Raw genomic sequence first — 13,780 nt, 5'->3', positions numbered from 1 at the left:
CTCCTAAGAATTTGTCCTTCATGCATAACAATCACATATGTATGATCAGTCTAGATTAGTACGAAACCATATCAAAATATGTTGGCTCATACCTGAATATTGCAACCATAACCATCTGCATAGGTCAAACCAGGTTAACACAATACATATAACATCAAGATATTCAATGCAATGAACATAACCATCACACATATGACCAATCCAAATTAAAACATCAAGATCTAAATGAAATAACTCTAATAATCAAGTTAATAGAATATAACAACAATAAGTTATATATCATGCTCATCAACAATATAAAACTGAATCATCAAGCTAACTATCATATAACAATCAACAAGTTAACCTATAACATACTTATCAGCAACATATATCATAATCATCTGGTTATCTAATATAAAACAACAATAGCAATGCATACAACTATAGGTTATTATCATTCTTGACTATCCGACACATGTGCACATAAATACATTAATCAACCAACATCTATCATGAATTTAACCATAACATCAAATACACGTTCATAAACCTAATGTATATAACCCTAATGCATATAACAATCCTTAACTTACATACCTGCATGCCAAACATACACTACATGTATGCTGATCTGCACTTATTCCAAAGTCTAATGTTGTAGCCTCATTATGATGATCTGCATCCCTTTCTCTTTCTCAACTAGCTCATAAGTATGATAACAACCAATAACATCATGATGGCCTAAATTGCATGCAATGAATTCACAAGGCATGTTTGACCTACTATACATGCATAATCATAACCAATAACATACATGCATAACAAATACATATACACACATAACAAATGAGTACCAAACCATATACAGATCATTATAGCTAGAGTATAGTCATCAATGCATGACAATATCAACCACACAAGCCATGACCTCATGCATGAGAACAACAACCACATCACGTGCACTTGATAACATGTGAACACTGACGTTCATAACAATACATAATCAATCATACACACATGATGAAATACTCCACGAAAACACCTTCATCCTTCACATGGCTACATCACTACAACCATGATCAAAGCCATGCAAGGGAAACAAGCACATGGACTACAACACAAGAGACACACATGAAACCGACATGAATACATGACCAACACACAACCCAAGGAGAGTGAAACCATGCTCTGATACCACTTTGTAATAACCTCCTCCCAAATCTACCTAAGCAACCGGCCAGCTGAGGTAAACATGCGATGAGAGACCACTATGATAAGATTCAACCTCCTTGGAGACTTTAAGGAAATGGAATCGACGGAACATCACATAAAGTCATCCAACATCATCCAAATAACCTTCAGGAGACAAGCCAACCTCTCAGATTGCCTATCACTGGGTCCCACTATTGTTTGAGAGACTTAAGGGCACGGTAACACTCCCTAGACACTGCCCAGGTGCTTTATAACGCTTCCCAGACACTGCCCAGGCGAGTTAGTCTCAGCACTAATGCTAGCGTTTTGGGATTTGAGCCACCTTTTTTGGCCCAGAGCCCGGGACATTGCCCAGAATGGAATGATCACTTAGAATTAGTAAGGATGCAAGGAAAAAATGATGTAAAAGAAATAGTATGAACAAGATCATCACCAGACCCCTACTAGCCATGATAGGCATTTTGTCAAACGTATCATCAACATGTAACCTATAGGTGTAAATAACAGAATTAAGTGTAGGGATCTCATTCTTATCTGAGAATCGCAATGAACCATTGTTTGCTCATGACATTCTTTGTATTATCCTCCATTAACTCATAAACACATTATCCATTCATACACAAGTAAAAAAATGCTGAGAGCCATACATAGCTGCTGTTATGAAATGTGCATATAACTAGCATAACAGGAACAAAAATACAATACACATATTAGCCATCAAATCCATAAATACATCAGTACATTTACACATGAAAATCAAGGAAATGGATTTCTCATTAATGCATGCAATGAACCAATCGGAGATGGGACTACCACGTTCCACCCGACTGTAGAATGGCTGAGCCAAATCTCTCTTCAGCCATTCACCCCTGTGCCATATTCCAAGCATGCATGTGGGATATCATAGAACACATCAATAGAAACTCATGCAGGGCTTCCAGAGGCCATCCACCTCAACCCATAAAACAATGATTCCACCTCATGGTTGGACGTCACCAAACCATTATTAGATTGGTCTCCATCCAAGCCTTCCAGGGCTTCTAGAGCGTTTGTCCAACCAAGGCTTCCAGAACTAGTAACTCAACCCACAACTTATACAGGGCTTCTAGAGTGTTTGTCCAACCAAGGCTTCCAGGACCAGCACCTCAACCCACCAAGGGCTTCCAGAGCGTTTTTCCAACCAGGGCTTCCAAGACTAGTAACTCAACCCAAGTTGTTACAGGGCTTCCAGAGCGTTTGTTCAATCAGGGCTTCCAGGACTAGTAACTCAACCAAAGCTATGGAAACATGAGAACCAACCAAAATAAAGCAATGAAAGTAAACCCACAATCACCATGGCTATCTAGGAAATGGCAAGGCTAGGCAATCCACTATCAATCCCGACCATCCTCCATGCCAATGACAGACCATAATAAGAAACCACATGCATGTGCCATGCATGCCAAGACTAGTGAAGAAATAATACATGCAACTCGGTACCTGCAAGGAAATCTGATGTAGCTGCTGATGTCGATGCCCTCTTGGGCTTTCCTTCTTTTCCTTTGCCTTCTCTCTCCAAGAATCCAAGTATGCCAAACTCTCTAAGAGTGCTCTAAGAAACTCTAAGTATCCAAGAGTATGTGAGAGAGAGAATATTGAGAGAGCTCCAAAACTGAACTGATCAAGCCTTCATCACTGATCCTCATAAGCCTTTTTATTAATGAGGCCTCTATTTTCTTTATTTCCATTATTTTCCTTCAATTTCCTCCTCACATGAAACTTGTGGCCTTTCACCTTCATTTTCTCCTATTTTCCTTTATTTTCATAAATAAAATGCTAATTAATGTCTCATGCCTTTCCAAAACCTTAGCCATTTCCTTTGCCAATTTCCTTAGCCATAAACAACCAAATGAACACCCAATAGGATGTCCTGCCCACCATTTAGCTTGGAATACGTGTCCCATCATCCTTGGTATTTATATATTTTTACATGGAATTTTCACCAGGTGTTATCGAGAAATATAGTGTCTATGTAGAGCTGCTAGTCCCACTAAGGCTAGTAGCTACCTTAGAAACAAACAAACTAAAACTACTTTCGTTTTCCTTTATGAGAAATAGATAAGAGGGGAATAAAGGAGACCAACCTTTGTCTTGCGCTTGGTTCCTTGCTTGGTTCCTCTCCCTTCTGATAGATCCTTGCCACTAGCTTCCTCGTCTACCCAGCTTCAAAGAGCACCTGTAGAATCAAAGCAGCATAACACTATCCAAGAACATAGATCTATTATCATAAACAATATAGGACCAAATATATATTGACCACACAAATGCATATATCATCAATCATGCAAGAATGTGGAGGAAAACTTGAATAGCTTTATTGATAATCAAGAAATAGCAAAGAGGATTACAACCAATTGTTCTGACCCAACATCATCCTCTCAGCAAGAAAGCCCTTCTTCACCTCATGAAAAGCTTAGATCACCCAACACTATGATATTGCACCAAGAAACCAGCAGCACTTCCTTACAAGATACAAAATTCAAGCCCCTGGATCTCTGGGATGAGGGATCCATATATAGATGTTTGCAAGGGGGGTGAGTCAGCTTTTGAGATTTGATTAGTGTCCTCTCTCTGATAGTTCATGATTCCATTTGGAGATTGATGATCTCTTACTCATCCCTGGGCGAATGCAGAGAGGCAAGTGTCACTGGAGAAGTTTCTAGAAGATTCCATGATCCTCCACCTTGCAGATTGACCCTGCCATTTCTCCACTCTCGCCCATCGCACCCCATAGAAGGGATTTTCAAGATGCATTGCACCTCCCGAGTGTATTTAGGTGGGATGCAGCGCACTTTGACCATGGAACAGGTGAGATGGTCCAGTTTTGACCAGTTCTGAGCAGTTTTTCATGGAGAACTTCTGGGAGAAGATGTAATCAGTTGAACTTATTCTTTTAGAGGTTGGAACAACACTTTTAGGGACTTAAGATCCCTTGGTTTATGGACATTTATGGTTGGGGTTGCAGTGCCCAAAAATGTCTATAATAGTTGCCCCCTAAAGCATGAGGTCGTTAATCTGTTGATGTCGGGTGAAATGCTTTATCATGAGGATCTGAAGTTCTTTCAAGCTGGAAGGCGACCTGTAATAAGATACAATACAATACATTATCTTCATAATATTTTCATGATCTAGCTGAGGCGGGCATTCCCATGTTCAACTTTATAAATTCATTTTCATGTACATAATACAGACAATCGTCTGAGTGTAGACTGATGATTCTGGTAGAGCCATCATCCTTAGATTGGATGATTATCTGTGCAGTAATGATGTACATTTGATGTCTTTATTTTCCTGAGTATATATCGCAGCCCGGATGGATGAAACTAGATCCGGGGTCTTCAATCTCGTCCGATCTTCACTCAAAGTACAAGTCGATCCATGTGAGAGATGTTCTAGAGTCGAACATGGAAAGACATCGCCTGATTACCAGCGAATGATGTAAGCTGTTAATAGGCGCGAGAGGAATCACCAATAATGATGATGAACCTCAAGGTACTACAATACAATTCGCGTGGTGTGAATAAGGGACTTGGTGTCGAACACCATGCAAAATCTTTCGGTCAAAGGCCATTGATGTAAACCTGTCGCCGGAAGTGAGAAAATTGCCATTGAGGCATGCAAGCTTCAAAGTAATGAAAGGGTTGTTCCTAGATCGACTTCTTGGATAATGAGCTGATGTCGACAAGAAGCGATCCATCATAGGAGGGCCTTAGTGAATCCCATATCAATGACACGGAACGGAGCAAATGATTTTAATGGAAGTGAAAATGATCTGGTGATATATGGTTCAGGGTGGCGGTCATGAAAGAATGGAGCATAAATGTATTGCAGTGGGTGAGACACAGGTGAATTCTCTGAGCGACTTCTCTTGAACATATCGGTGACACTGACATGATGGATCGGTAGCATTAACCCCAAATATGGATGGTGTGATGGAACCATGGTGATGTGACCATTGAATGGAACAACCCAACCCGACTCGGATGCGGAGTGAAAGTGTCATGTTCAAGAGCGACTTGCTACCGATAAAGTTTCTTCAAGTTTTCTTCCCAATTTTTCCCCAGTCATTGCTGACCAGTACCTCTTTATTTTTGTCAAGCTTGAGGAGGATAACATATGCTTGTTCTATAATTTGCACCCATCGCTATGTTTTAACGAGCCTAGCGATAGTGAAACTCGTTCTTGTCTGTATGGACAAGTTTGTCGCTATTCGGTTTTAACGAGTTTAATGACAAGGATAACTCGATCCTTTTCCATTTTAGAGAGTCTGAAAAAGGTACGTAAAGAACACTTCAATAATCCTTTTTTGTCATATAATCCCTTGAGTCCGAAAAAGTATAAAACAATACAAAAGGGATGAATTTTCGGTACTTTTAATGAGCCGAACAAAACAAGCACTCGATCTTTTTGTGTAATAATCCCTCAAGTCCAAAAAGATTAAAATCTAAAGGAGGGATAGCACTTCCGGTCCCTTTAACGAGCTGGAGAGGCAAATGGCTCGACAATCCTTTCATATTTTATGAGTCAGTTGAAAAGAGCTCAAAGGAGACTCGTTTTTTTAGGAACGAGTGATAAATTTGGGTAGCAGCTGATTAAAGGTAAGGTTTGGAATTTTCCAATTACGGTAGTGTCACAAGGATGGCTAACAGGATCACTCTTCTCAGCTGTTCCTCAAAAAGGGTAAACAATCAAATGGAGGTGAATGACTGGCCAAAACAAAGTGGAGGTGATGATGAGAACACGACCAAGGCTTCAAAGTCTGATGATAATACATTCACGATGGTTAGTTACCGGAAATTTGTTCATTTTTTAGTGAGCTTAAACTCTGGGGGAACATTTGCTCATTGCTTATGTTTATTTTTTAACGAGCTTGAATTCCGCGTTAAAACTGCTCGATCCAATCGTATAATAAGGATGTCTCATATAAAAATGACATTTTTTCAAAGCTTTGCCCCGCATCCTTTCTTTATGCAAATTGGGAAACGACCAATCCTACGAGTTTAAAGGGTTAGAGGACCTATAAATTTAAAAAATAAATGGTCGCTCTTCACTCGCATGCCAAAAGGTTTGCGTGCCCCCAGGTATTGTGAAGCAGAGTTTCAAGGTTACCCCTCAATTTGCAGACAAAACATTTGTTTTATCAGGAAAGGCCTACCTTTTCAGGTTACCCTTCAATTTGCAGACAAAACATTTGTTCTATCGGGAAAGGCCTACCTTCTAACGGAGGTATCTTATTCCGGTCTAATCCCATTTTCCAAAATGGACGAGTGTGTCAGCCAGTCATATATCCTACGCGGAAACCTACCCTATACCCAAGGTTTTCCTGTCGAAACAGGCCAGGGTGCATGCCCCCTGGGTTTCAGTCATACCCTCCGAATCACTCGCGCTCATCAGGAGGACGAAATGGGGATTGATGAGACATTCCTTGCGTGAAAAGACCATTCAGGGTTGGTATATGACTATTTGCTATGTGTGAACTGGGGAATGAAAGCTGGTCTACAAGCTTGACCACTCTTCCTTCATGTGGAAAACACATTACTCTAAAGAGTGAGGAGACAATGGCTCCCATGCAATAAATATAGTCTCGTCCAAGGAGTAGATTATAATCCAGGGGTCCTTGGACTACCATTACGTTCATGTGAACGGTTTTCCTTCTCAATGTTATCGGCACATTGGGAAGGATCCCTAACGGTCGACTGGTTCCTTTGTCAAAGCCTATTAGATTTCTCATCTCAGGCAAAAGCGATGGTGAACCAAGCGCTTTCCAAGCAGTTGAGGAAAGCATACTCACAGAAGCCCCTTCATCTATGATGGTACCGGCCATGACCATTCTATATATTTGAGCAATGATTCGAAATGGTACACTAGCCGGTAAAAGGGGCTTGCCTAGTAGATTCCAATCAAAGGAAACAACCAAGTTGCTTGGAGGTGGGACTGAATAGACGATCGGATATGACTCTGACGAACTTCCTTCCTGCGGTAAAGGAACAAGTAGATTTCCCCCATGTTCATCGGAGTCTGTGCTTACGAAGAGAATTTGAACGGTGTCGTTCTTGTTCTCTTTGGTGACTGTATCATCTGAAGATAGATCCTCTGAAGGCAAGACCAGGTCAACTGCCGCTTCGACCTTTTGACTTTCGTCTGGTGTGGATTCATATGGTTTATCTTCAATGATAGACGCTTCGGCCGACCACAAGGGCGTGTTAGCCGGATTTTCAACTTGTGACGGACTTGGCAAGAGCTTCTTATATCCGGGAGGAAGCCGTAACGGTGAAACTGGATGGTCGTCCAAAACTCTTTTAGCCTCGTCTAAGAAGGGACAATGGTGGACGGCATGATCGCCTTCACACAATTTACAAGGAAATTTACATCTTCCTTTTTGTCCAGGGGCTTCACTTTCACTAGTCGACGGTGTATTTTCAACATGATCATCAGAGGTTGACGACACCGGATTGTGCAAATGAGGAGACCAGTCCCTTAAGATCCGAGGGATGCCAGGATAATCTCGATGATAGTGGTCTCCCTTGCAAATGACACATGGTGATTTAGGCCTGAACGGTGCAGTGTGTGGATTTTCTCTAGATGATGCTTGGTTGCCCCTTTTTGCTTTTGGCTCCTTCTTCTTCTTCTCTTTCTTCTTCTTCTCCTTCTTCTTCTTGGTTACTTGATTTTTGGCTTTACCAGCTTCATCAAGCGAAGAGGAAGGAGGAGAGGAAGAATTGGACGAAGTAGAGGTTTGGGGGTAACTTTGGTATCGTTTAGTTGCTGACTTGATTGCTCAGGAATAACGGTGTTCTGAACGACAGAAGTTGAGAAGAACCATACGGGCAAGCCGATTGTCAATCCTGGAAGTGACAATGTGGCCATATGGGGCACACCAACATCTCCCCAAGAGGAGAAGGGACTAGGATTTCTCCCAAGGGGAACTCATTGGTTGGTGGACTCCATTTTTCTCAACCTAAGACCAACATAGGAAAGGTGATATTTATTCCGTTTAAAATAAATTTTAGACGCTCTGACACAACTTGCTTTTTCAATTTTTAAGAGTCGAGAAAAACAAAAGATGACTCTAGTCGCCTTCAATTTTTAATGAGCCTGAAATGACAAGTGCTCAGATGGACCTTTTCCTTTAAGGAGTTTGAAAAGGAATGAAAGAGACTGCTCTGGAAATCTAGACAGAGGGATTACCAAACCAATCGCAAAACTGCAGAATACTTTTTATGGTACGACAGTCAATCTTCTCGAATGTTGTGTTCAACGCATTGCGATCGATAGGGCAACAGACACGGCTTCCTATGGATAAAGGATAAAACCTATTGTGGTCTCCCAATATATACTCAACGGTACGTGGGAGCACAAGTCCATACTGGCACTTATCGTCTCAAAGTGGAGGAATCACCCAACCAACAATGAAAACAACAGTTACTAGGCTTTACGACGCCGGAATACGTCTCTAGCCTAGACTTCTAGATGTTGTGCGTTAGGTTCCAAAGCTTTTTAGGTTAATTAAATTTATTTTACAATTGATCTTGCTTAAGAAATTTTCCTTTCAGGTTCACCGCGTGATGTAGATCTACAATTCCTAAAATGCAATCTAAGATGATAAACAATCGTTTAATATTCTTTTTGCAATGAAAATACTAGCTACTAAGGAAAGAGAGATGACGTTCTTTCAACATAGAGCAGAGAACACGCACTATATGCATTGTCCTAAATCAAAGCAACAAACAGTCTAAATGCAAATGCACATGCATGTATTTATTTTCAGCCTTCTTAATGTGTGAATGATAAAAAGAAAGCTAAGCGCAAATCTGAATTATTTTTTAAAGAGACATTACTAGCAATTTTCTTTTCAAGACAAAATGAGGACAATGACGACACTTTGCGATTTGGAATTGAAAACTTGCTTTCGACACTTGAAAAACTACTAATTCAAATCAAATACAAGAGTAACAGTGTAATCGACTATCAAGAACAATCGGATTCTCTTCTATGACTGAAAATGACACTTGCGACACTTTCAAATCAAGAAACGACAGTTCAATTATGCTACTTCTTTGTAAAAGAGAACTGAAAATGGCTCAAAATACATAAAAACATTTACAGTTCTTTGCACAATGGAGGTGGAATAATGGAAAGGAAGGGGGTTTCAACAGATGTGTACTGACTACAGGCAGCAAAACTCTTGAATAGAGCTGAAAAGAGTGAACAAAGAAACCAAAATCTAGGAGCAGGAAAGGCCTTGTCTGATCAGCGCACCTGTAACATAGTGAAAAAGAGATGCAGCGCACCTACTACACTCGGGAAGTGCGATCCATCCAGATTTCACAGAAGAGACAGTGCGATGGACCAGGGACGAGACTTTAACTGGGTTCCGGGTCACAGTTTGCACCTCAGTTCAGGGATTTAGGCCGAGCAAGCGGTAATCAGTAAATCAATCACAGGGGTAGATCTAAAGAGGTTACTAGAGCCACCACAAGGGCAATTAGAGAGCTTGTAAATCAATTGTTCAGTTCATAAACAAAACCCGGAGATAGACTAAAGCAACATTGATCTACTTTGCACTTGCATAGCAAATGCAGTTCGAAGGCTAGCTGGCTTAACTTCAGGCTCCATCTATAAGTTTATAAAGTAAACAAATGTAGATAAACAAACAATCTATTCTCTCCCTAGCGGAGTCACCATTTTGTTATCGGGAAATCTAGTGTCTATGCAGAGCTGCTAGTCCCACTAAGGCTGGTAGCTACCTTAGAAACAAACAAACTAAAACTACTTTCATTTTCCTTTATGAGAAATAGATAAGAGGGGAATAAAGGAGACCAACCTCTATCTTGCGCTTGGTTCCTTGCTTGATTCCTCTCCCTTCTGATAGATCCTTGCCACTAGCTTCCTCGTCTACCCAGCTTCAAAGAGCACCTGTAGAATCAAAGCAGCATAACACTATCCAAGAACATAGATCTATTATCATAAACAATATAGGACCAGATATATATTGACCACACAAATGCATATATCATCAATCATACAAGAATGTGGAGGAAAACTTGAATAGCTTTATTGATAATCAAGAAATAGCAAAGAGGATTACAACCAATTGTTCTGACCCAGCATCATCCTCTCAGCAAGAAATCCCTTCTTCACCTCATGAAAAGCTTAGATCACCCAACACTATGATATTGCACCAAGAAACCAGCAACACTTCCTTACAAGATATAAAATTCCAGCCCCTGGATCTCTGGGATGAGGGATCCATATATAGATGTTTGCAAGGGGGGTGAGTTAGCTTTTGAGATTTGATTAGTTTCCTCTCTCTGATAGTTCTTGATTCCATTTGGAGATTGATGATCTCTTACTCATCCCTGGGCGAATGCAGAGAGGCAAGTGTCACAGGAGAAGTTTCTAGAAGATTCCATGATCCTCCACCTTGTAGATTGACCCTGCCATTTGTCCACTCTCGCCAATCGCACCCCATAGAAGGGCTTCTCAAGATGCATCGCACCTCTCGAGTGTATTTAGGTGGGATGCAACGCACTTTGACCATGGAGTCGGTGAGATGGTCCAGTTTTGACCAGTTCTGAGCAGTTTTTCATGGAGAACTTCTGGGAGAAGATGTAATTAGTTGACCTTGTTCTTTTAGAGGTTGGAACAACACTTTTAGGGACTTAAGAGCCCTTGGTTTATGGACATTTATGGTTGGGGTTGCAATGCCCAAAAATGTCTATAACACCAGGGTTGTTACAACATCATCCCGCAAGGGAGATCCCATAAGGAACATAAAGATGAAAGTTTGGATAGGGTCAAGATAAGTTCGTCGAGGCACATAGCAGAATAAGGAAAGAGTAGATGAAAATAAGGTAAATTGAAGGAAAGAGCCCATCTATCCACGTCATCTCAAAAGGATGAAATGAAAGGTATGCATGTTGAGAGTTCTCGGATAACCTGATGCGAGGTTATGTGGAAACAAAGCCGAGAAAGAATGAAATATGCACAGTAAGAGATAACCGGGATGACATGGCTCCAGTCCCACATGGAAGGTAAGAAATGAATATCAAATAAAAACATAGAAAGTTTAATCAAAGAGAGGCCCATGGCATGCAAATTGGGAGTTCGTGTAAACTATGAATTATCCTAGGGAAAATAAAGAAAATGCGATCAAAATAAAAGGCACTGAAATAGGATTGTAGTGAAAAAATTTGACATAACACAACTTTAGCAAGTGAAAATTTTTAAAAGCACAGGGGCATGGAAATGGACTAGAGTTATTTCTACAACTGTTGCAAACCACTTTATGATTTTCCTTTGCCTTCAAGAACCTGTTGTGGCCAGCAACAACCCCCCCCCCCCCTTTTTTCATTTAGTATCAAATCATGATACCGAATGAATGGGGACCCTTAGATAAAATTTTTAAGAAAAGCTAGACTTTCTTTTTTGAAGTTACAAATCATAATTTAGAAAAAGGAATCTTAGATATTTTTCTATGGAAGACGATAGGTCTTTTAAAGTCGCGTATGCAAAAAGATGGGAAACATCTCCGTTACTCTTCTAAAAAATCAAAATACGCGCCACCCTCATGATTAATAACGACATCGCATCGCACCATACTGATGTCCATAACGAAAAGCCAAGAAATTCGCCGATCTGCGATATTGCGATCGCTAGATCGCATATTGCATAAACAAGCCAGACGAGATTTGGCAAGCACTAGGTTTTGCGATTTGCGATATTGCGATCGTGTGACATGCGAGGGTACGTCAGCAAATCATAAAATCACCTTAGTACGAATCCTCCGGGCGCGCCTTTCAAAGGAAAAGCCACTTACCATTACCTGACCTGAAATCATGCGCTTTTAATATTAGTAAGTAAATTGGTTGTCAGTCATTAAGAGGATTAAAGACGCGTGCCTTGTTGGATATTTGCTTCACGTAAGGTGGCGTAATTGATTTATCTCTTGCATTTAAAACTCTCCCATCACCTTTCTAATCGGACATTCCATTTCACTTGTAATCTGCAGAAACAAAGTGCAAAGACGACTCAGAAAGAAACACAAAGTAAAAATGGGAAAGAAGAACAAGGCTCAGAGCTCCGAAGCAAGAGAGAAGACCAAGGAGATGGCGCCCCTATACACAGATACAGCCTGCAACTGAGATGCAGGAATCTCCACATGGGAAGGCATGTACAGGCTATTAGAAGAGGAGAAGCCGAGAATAATGAAAGTGACTGCCGTTGCAGGTGCACCACGCTCCTCTGAAGCAACCCTAGAAGACCTAGCATGTTCATTCCTTCACAGAATAGCGGCAAGGCCTAAGATTCTACCATACACAGATATGGTCAAGTGGATTCTGGATGATGCAGAATTAAACAACAGACAATTCAAGATTCAGGGACATGGGATCGTGGGATCTTTCGCCGCCCAAGATCTGAAGCTAATGTACCATCTGCCCGAACCGCAAGCGACCTATAATGCAGAATTTCTTAGGAAGTTCGCAATGGAGAACCCAGATCTATCGGACACCACTAAAGAATGGTCTAGAAGAGATGAGCCGTTAAAGAAGGATAAGAAAGGTATGTACAGCACTGGTTCCCTTACTTCTCCATATTGTTTTGCTGCAGCCATGCTGTGTAGGTTGTTTGGTATGCCCGATATCAACAAGTTTTCATCTGAGTGGCTGCCATTAATCGACGCTGCCACAAATGCCGATTTAGTAGATTGGGCTAAAATTCTTTCCGATACTCTATATACGGCTGTGGTTAGTTACAGGTCCAAAAGATCCTTTTCTCAAAGGGTCTATCCTCCTTTCTATTTGGCTGCCTATGTTATGGATTCTGTTTGCCTTGTATCTAATTTCCCCATTATGGGATGGAAATGGACTACCCAAGACCCGTTGCCTATTCACGTCTATCACAAAGTCTTGTGGGATTCCTAGTTTGCCCCTCATTTTTACCAGATTTGCCATGGGCTTATATTGCCCATATATAGAATGATATATGGTAAGGACCCCCCAAGGTGCTCTCCCGAAGCCGAGACCGACATCATCTCCATCGCAAGATGGTTTGGGGAAGAATGGTTTACTTACATTCGAGTTTATGGAAGCACTGTACCTCCACATGTCCTACCCTTGTATGTCCCAGATAAGCTTTTGGCTCGAGAAATCGCTTATCAAACCTGCTCTGAAGGCGGCTTAACCAAAGAATTAAAAGATAAGAAAAAGGCCATTTGGCCTCAATTTCCCGTCAATTGTGGGGTCTTCTCTTTATTCGATGCAGGACACGCTTTTGATGAGGTGGAAAACGTGACGTGCCTTCAATTATATAAGTTCCCGGTGAGGCCATTCGACCCAAATAAAGTTGCCCAAGAGTTTACTACGAACGTCAAGATAAGAGTGTTCGTCGGACACAAAGATTTGTTTGACGATCTCTTTCAGGGTAAGAGCTCACTCAAAGAGATTTTGCGAGAAGCTCAGTCAAGGTTATCTCCAGGTGAACTCCAGAAATTCACATCATATAGAGATAGAAGGCTGGCCAGCATTCCACTAGAAAGGCTACGAAT

Source organism: Pinus tabuliformis, chromosome 5_2 (assembly GCF_031772625.1).
Source record: "Pinus tabuliformis cultivar Carrire ecotype Pingquan chromosome 5_2, CPIR1, whole genome shotgun sequence".
Classification (NCBI taxonomy): Eukaryota; Viridiplantae; Streptophyta; class Pinopsida; order Pinales; family Pinaceae; genus Pinus; species Pinus tabuliformis.
This window is presented reverse-complemented; position numbering follows the sequence as displayed.